Source organism: Tachysurus fulvidraco, chromosome 11, assembly GCF_022655615.1.
Source record: "Tachysurus fulvidraco isolate hzauxx_2018 chromosome 11, HZAU_PFXX_2.0, whole genome shotgun sequence".
NCBI classification, from domain to species: domain Eukaryota; kingdom Metazoa; phylum Chordata; class Actinopteri; order Siluriformes; family Bagridae; genus Tachysurus; species Tachysurus fulvidraco.
Window position 1 is genome coordinate 2,200,269 of NC_062528.1, and position 8,186 is coordinate 2,208,454.

At 40.3% G+C, this 8,186-nt stretch overlaps 1 long non-coding RNA gene across 1 annotated transcript in view; it reads left to right on the forward strand.

The window, feature by feature from the left end:
- LOC113637958 overlaps positions 1-19 on the forward strand; it is a 20,695-nt gene extending 20,676 nt beyond the window's left edge. The window contains exon 3 of the long non-coding RNA XR_003439481.2: positions 1-19. This exon is cut by the window's left edge and continues 1,244 nt beyond it. This is a non-coding gene — a long non-coding RNA (uncharacterized LOC113637958).
- Positions 20-8,186: the final 8,167 nt, after the last annotated feature.

Consider the following 8,186-nt stretch of genomic DNA (forward strand, 5'->3'; position numbering starts at 1 on the left):
AAAACACCTCAAGTGTTTATCTAAAGAGTACTTTTTTAACATATCTTGTTTAAAGTAAGTCCCCACTATGTTGTTGTGGAAGCAGGTCTTCATAAATCAAACACTCATGATATTCAACGTTAATTTTCACTCCATTGATATTCACCATTAATGTCATCGTTTGAAGCTGGAAATTTACTTCATGGGGTTTTAAGTTCCTGAGAGTGCAGATGAAAACTTTCTCACTTCAGTGCTGCCATAGCAACAACTAGCAATGGTAAGAGAGATGTCATTAAATGTGATTTCCTGGGCTTCTGTAGTGTCTTGCCACTGGAGATGAAAAACCCTCCGTTATTGTGGTACAAAAAGTACTCCGATTCTTGTGATATGCAGTTGATCACATGTCTCGGGAAAGATAAATAATCAAAAGCTTCTTTTGGTTAACAATTAGAAGAAGCATTTATTTATTGGTTAAATAGACATTACAGCACAGTAAAAAATATTTTCTTTGCATGTCCCAGATTGTTATGAAGTACAGGGTCAGACATGATGCAGCACACCTGGAGTTAAGGGACTTGATCACGGGGCCCAAAAGTGGCAGCTTGGCAGTGCTGGAGCTTGCAACCCTGACCTTGTTTGAGCCACTGCTGCCCCAGAATAGATTGCGAGTATCTGTAACCTTTCCTTTGAGAATCTACAGTAGCAGGTGGGGTTCATCAAATTTAGATATCTATAGATAGCTATCTAGCTAGCTAACTCCTTCATCTCATCCTACTTACTATGTTGTGACAAGATTTATAAGAAATAGGAAGCTCAGATGTGCTGTTTTAAGAGAATAATAAATAATATTCATTCATTCATTCATTCATTCATTTTCATACATTATCCGAACTTCTCGGGTCACGGGGACCCTGTGTCTATCTCAGGCGTCATCGGGCATCGAGGCAGAATACACCCTGGACGGAGTGCCAACCCATCACAGGGCACACACACACTCTCATTCACTCACACACATACACACACACACTACGGACAATTTTCCAGAGATGCCAATCAACCTACCATGCATGTCTTTGGACCGGGGGAGGAAACCGGAGTACCCGGAGGAAACCCCCGAGGCACGGGGAGAACATGCAAACTCCACACACACAAGGTGGAGGCGGGAATCGAACCCCCAACCCTGAAGGTGTGAGGCAAACGTGCTAACCACTAAGCCACCGTGACCCCCTATAATAAATAATAGCTAATGAAATACAGCAAACTTACCAGGTTACGACCCTGAAACTTACATTTACTGTAAAGGCATTTGGAAGATACATTCAGTCAGTGACTTATAGAAGTTCTTTGAATTAATATAATACATACTGATTTTGGTTCAATAGATCATGGGATTAGAATCAACTAAAAAAACATATTAAGAAAAGCTTCACAATTTTTAATTTAAGTACTTCAGGAAGACAAATTTTCTTAAACGTGACTCAAAGACTTGGCCATCACCCAGATGCCAGAACAGAGAAGAGTCTTGATGCAGGTTTTCTTGTACTCTGAGAGATGATGGGATTAATCAAGCAGATGATGCCAGAAGATCAGACGGAGGGAGTGAGGTGCAGGATAATGCAGGGTGTGATAAATGCTTTGAGGTAAGTGGGGGCTGGTCTATGTATTCAAGCATCAGTGCTTATATGATCTATACATATTTACTTGTATGTGAGAGAGAGAAAGAGGGAGAGACAGATTCAGCACAGTGCAGTCAGTATACAGCGTGGACTCAGCGTTCAGAGCAGACAAAATGTAGCACTGTTGTGTATATACACACACACACACACACACACACACACACACACACACACATACACACACTTACACACAATCATTTTGACATGTGAAAGTGTCTGTGTGTTTGCTCGCTGACATTTGTCCAGGTGAAGGAGAACAAAAAGAACCAGATGTGTGTGTGTGTGTGTGTGTGTGTGTGTGTGTGTGTGTGTGAGAGAGAGAGAGAGAGAGAGAGAGAGAGAGAGAGAGTGTGTGTGTGTGTGTGTGTGTGTGTGTGTGTGTGTGTGTGTCTAAACATTGAAGGCAGTTGAAGCATGATTAAACTAATTCATATCCTGGGATGGCCACCATATGCTCTAGTTTAATTTTGACAGATGAATTTGGTTGTGTGTGTGTGTGTGTGTGTGTGTGTGTGTGTGTGTGTGTGTGTTTATACAACAGATGCAGAGACAGTCACACTTAGCTATGCTCAACTACAACTAAGTCAAATGTTATTTACTAACAGCCTATATACCTATACACACTATATACAACCTATATACACTAATGTTATATTTAACACACACACACACACACACACACACACACACACACACACACACACACACACACACACACACACACACAGAATGAACAACTCCTGAAATGGACACATTTATCTTGCATTAAGTTATAGTTCTGCTAATATGCCAGGTGCTAATTAGCTGACTTAGCATATTGGCTAAGATGCTAAAATCATTTCTGAAATGGTGATTGTTATTATGATTTAGTATTGTCAGGACCAAGGGATCTCAAATCTATTATTACTGTTTTGCCAAGATAAACTAAAGGATTTTCTCAATATTGCTCTAGTCATTGTTACAGTAGCTCAGACGCTAGCCAGCTAACTTTAGCTAGCTAACTAGACCTGTGAAGAACCTGTGAAGAGCTTGCATTTTGTTATCAGATCCAGTCAGCATAGTTCTGTCTAGATTTGAGTTAACCAAAAAAAACGGTGGATTTTTGTATATTTTGCTTTTTTTTTTCCTTAAACAGAAGTACCTTTAAAGCTAGGGAGCTAAAACACTACATTTTCTTTGCTAACTCTCAGTTCTTAAGCATACAAGCAAGAGTTTAAAGAACAGTGTCCACTCTGAGGGAAGACAATGTGAGACACCAAAATCGTCCAGACATGGACTTGCTCAAGTTTGTACTTTATACATTATCAACTTTTGCTCCAGCATCTCTGGAAAATTGTCCGTAGTGTGTGATTGCGTGAATGAATGATGTGAATGAACCCTGTGATGGGTTGGCACTCCGTCCAGGGTGTATCCTGCCTCGATGCCCGATGACGCCTGAGATAGGCACAGGCTCCCCGTGACCCGAGAATTTCGGATAAGCGGTTAAAAATGAATGAATGAATGAATGAATGAATGAATGAATGAATGAATCAATGAACTTTTGCTCCACCCCAAAATAGCAGTTTGTAAGGTTTTTTTTTGTCTAGAGCCAAGGGGATGTGAGGTACAGATGTTTTCGTATGACCAGCAATATCCCTAGTCAAGTTCTGTTGATGTTTCACACTCATCAGAGAGATCCAGCTGGTAAAATTAGCCTAGCCGGCAGCTTTATTCAGAGTTAAATACAGCACTGTGGGGACTCTTTCTAACAAGGTTTGAAGTCTCTGACAAAAATCGCAGCTATAAACAGAAAACAAACAAAAAAATAATAATAAAAACTGGGAAATTAAGGAAAGTGCTGCTTCAGCTTTCGCAAGTATGGAGAACCATCTGGGGCACATGATGCTGCAGTTCATGAAAAGATTTTAGACCAAAATAGATAACTGTTGATGTGCTAAGAATACACAAGTTATCAGCCTAGCGAATTCATAACAGCTGTTCATGTCAGATTTCTGGCTCCAGAGACTCTGGAGTGACTCCATCAGCCCTGTCATTAAAGCCTATTCAAGATCAGTCTACAATAAAGTCAGGGTGTGATCTAGAGGAGTTACTGATACAACCATTCATTCATTTATTCATTCATTTTCTACCGCTTATCCGAACTTCTCGGGTCACGGGGAGCCTGTGCCTATCTCAGGCGTCATCGGGCATCAAGGCAGGATACACCCTGGACGGAGTGCCAACCCATCACAGGGCACACACACACTCTCATTCATTCACACACTACGGACAATTTTTCCAGAGATGCCAATCAACCTACCATGCATGTCTTTGGACCGGGGGAGAAAACCGGAGTACCCGGAGGAAACCCCCGAGGCACGGGGAGAACATGCAAACTCCATACACACAAGGCGGAGGCGGGAATCAAACCCCCAACCCTGGAGGTGTGAGGCGAACGTGCTAACCACTAAGCCACCGTGCCCCCTGATACAACCAACGATTTTTAATTTTATTGAATAAACAATAAGTGATTTTCTCCATTTATAGTTACATTAAATATTGTAGCATGTTTTGTAAAACATGTTTGAAAATGTACTATGACAAACCAAAATGTTTTAGATCATGTAGCGTGTCTGTCGAACATCTCTCGTTGTTACTATAGAAACGAAAACGCAATAACGCTGTTACTATAGAAACGATCATGTACATTAATATAAACCTGTGATTAGTTTCTGCACTTCTAAACATCTTCTGTGGTACACTTTTTGCCAGTCTAAAGACATTTCACTTGCTACGATGAGATGAAGTCAAGCTAATGCAAAATTTTACAATTAGCCTTCTCGACACATTCGCTGCTACAATTCGTGTGCACCAAGAACTCATTTCTGCTCGAAGCACATGGCTAGCGCTCTAGTTACTGTTATGAGAATGTAAAGGAATTTAATACGATGCATTACAAAGGTTGTGGCTTTGGAAAATTATATAATTCATATCATCTTTTCTTGATGATCCCCCCTTCCCTTTATTAGCAGGCTAGAAACTCTACTTTATTATCATTATTTTTAATATATATAATGAGCTGTTGGTCTTTTTATACTCGCTGTATCCATTTCCTCCATATCTCTCCCTTTCTGTAAAGACAGAGGGTTTTCTCTCCCTCTCTCCTATCTATTCCTTTCCCCCTTCGTTCGTCTCTACACACACACACACACACACACACACACACACACACACACTGTTCTATAATGCACTGAGGAACAGGAACTTTGATCTTCTGGCTGACTCCCCTCGGAGGCAACGGCAAAGGAGAAATCCAGAAATAACGGCATGAAGCACAAAAGAGAAAAAAGTGTGTGTGTGTGTGTGTGTGTGTGTGTGTGTGTGTGTGTGTGTGTGTGTGTGTTTTTCTGGTTGTATATGGGCGGGTGGATAAGAGAGGAAGAAAGAGCAATAGGAAGCAAGAGAGAAGTGTTTCATGTTTCTTATAGACTGGGAATAGAGACTGTTCTCTTTTTAATAGATTGAGTGCCATTACAGACAGAGAGAGAGAGAGAGAGAGAGAGAGAGAGAGAGAGAGAGAGAGAGAGAGAGAGAGAGAGAGAAACCAAGAGCAAGAACAAGAGAGAAAGATGGAGAGAGAGGGGAAAAAACGGTAGGACTGAAGATTTGCCAGGCATTATCGAGTCGATCTACAAGGATTTCTTCACACATATACAGGTTATGTTAACTAACCAAAATAAATATCTCAGTAACCAAAAGGAAACTTAAGAAATTAAATCAAATAATAAAATCAAATAAAAAATTATACTCATGGAAACCTGACAATTGTCCCTACAAGCATTATAGGAACATTTGGTCCTCACTAAGGTATAAATACATGACACCCACCCTAGCAACATACTCATTTTCTTTCTCTCTATCTCTCTCTCACACACACACACACACACACACACACACACACACACACACACACACACACACACGGAAATGTGTATAATTATTTCATTAAAGAGGGACATTTTAGAAACAGTAAACATTCTCAGCATGTGTTCTGATCTGTTATTGAAGCCTACAGCTAAAATGCTTGTCCTCTGATCTGGGAATGTGTTCACTTGTGTGTGTGTGTGTGTGTGTGTGTGTGTGTGTGTGTGTGTGTGTGTGTGTGTGTGGTGGGGGAGGACGACGACTAAATATTCCCAAAAGGATAGGAATATCTGACGGTTTCGACCTTGTGGGGACATTTGTCAAGGTCTTTGTGAGGAAATCCCCCCCCCCCCTCCCCAAAAAAAAAAAAAACAGTTTTTATTATTATGTTTTTATTTTTTATTATTAAAAACAAAACTAAAAGGTTGACATTAGGATCATCTTTAATTAATTATATCAGTGTTCGGTCCCCATGTGTGTGTGTTCAGCAACATGATGCATGACAATGCATTCCTGTACTGCTTTATGTGTCGCAGCATGTGTGTGCTTGTTTTACTGCCAACTCGTGAGCTTTATGTGTGAAAGTGTGTAAATGTGTGTAAGTGTGTGTGAAGGCCAAGTAGTCCAGATGGGTCCAGATGGCAGTGTGTGTGGTTTTGTGTGTATGAAGGTGCTGGAATGACACTAAGCCCACGTGTTTTGTGTCTCCTGAACGCTACAAGCAATAGCACTTCCTAATGTATGCAACAGTGCCAATGGCCTCGGGGTGGCATGGGACGAAGCCACCCTCAAATCCTTCCATGCATCTGTTTGCCTGCCATCCTGCCTCATTAAACTACACTGCTCATTGGTGGGCATCAGTTGTCCTCTTTTTAATCTCCCCGCCCACCCCCTGCCCCCTCCACTAATGACAAACACTGTGCACGAGGGCATGACATCATCAAAGCTGTCAAAAATACAGCCATGTTTGCAGGAATTCACCCTCCATTTCTTTTACTCTCCTCATCCTCATGACTATTCTTTGAAACTATCTTCCAAATTAACGGCAAAAAGATTTAATCAAAGCTTTGATCCGCAGATTGCCTGTTACATTGTTGGGTCACTGCCCACAAGGCTTCTGTGTGTGTGTGTGTGTATGTATGTGTGTGTTTGTGTGTGAGTGTGTGTGTGTGTGTGGTCCTAAACGCAGTGCAGTGGACAGATTTAATAGATGTTTTTGGGTTGTTGTTTTTTTTGCCCCCCAGGACATCTTTGCTAATGGCGCCATCGTGTGGTCACACAGATAATATCAACAAAAAAATAAATAGTGCTGTCTATGTTTTTCAGTGACTCAGGTGACGTAAATGTGACAAAAGCTTTGTGAAGCATACGGAGAGTTCAGGATAGAAGGGGAAGGGTTTTGTGTGGGAGAACGTAGTGCTCTGAAAAATGTATGTATGAAATATGTATGTGCAAGTGTGTGTGTGTTTGTGTGTGTGTGTGTGTGTGTGTGTGAGGGTGTGTGTGATGTCAGTTACACCATATCTTCAATCAATTAACTAATTATTCTGCCCTCAGTTCAAAACCTCAGGAAGAATCTTACAATATCTGCAGTAAGATCCAGGACCTCCAGAAAGAGTCTGAAAGATCAATACAGATCAAATGATCAGTCCATAAATTAGTAGTTGTGAGTCCAAAACACTGAACAAGTCCTAAAAGGTCAAAGTCCAAGGGTCTGGGTCAAAGAACCATAGTATTCGCCAAGAATGAATAAAGACAAGCTTCTTATGTTATAAAGAGAAAAATATCAAATGAGAATCCCAAAAAAAGGAGACTCCAGGGTTGTCTATGACATCCAACATGGAACAGCTTTATAATATTTCAGGATCATCCAGAATCATTTTGAGGCAAATCAGAATGGCAGAGAAACTCCCAAAGAGTCAAAGGTTATTTCAGAGCCTTCAAAACTGTCAACAGATTCTCAAGAACCACATAAATGTTCAAGAAAGGGTCAATGTAAAGCCTTAACGTAGGTCTCCATGGTCTGCTCGGAACATGAGAACAAATCATTATTGGCTTTGGGTTAAAAAATACAAAAGATTATTTTTTTCAAGCCTTTTGGTGCTCACAGATTATTAAGATACGCAAACACTACCGCAAGTATCCACAAGGGGGTAGTATTACAGCATTATTGTATGAAATGTGACATTTACTACACAATAAAACTATTACACAACGACTGAACTAGAAGTTTCATTATTTTTTTAAGTTTGAATTAGTCACTGAAGAATTACAGACATAAAACGCTTAAAAATGTAGAATTTGTGAATGAAACATTGTGTTGCTATACAATTTATGACATCGTCTTGTGGCAGCTCTTTAGAACAGAACATAATCGAACACAAATATGGCTTTATAATGTGTTTGTTAGCATGTGCCATGTTTTCATGACCCAACTAAAAATCAATATATTAACAAATGTTTCGCTGATTCGCTTCATACCTGTGTGTGTGTGTGTGTGTTAGTTTAAATGACAGAGCGCATTCACAACACAACTGATTAGCTAAACCCATGAACTTCCCTAAAAAGCAAAGCTTACAGAAAGCTGAATATAACGCCTAAATGGTGTAAAAGTTCTGTTCTATATTA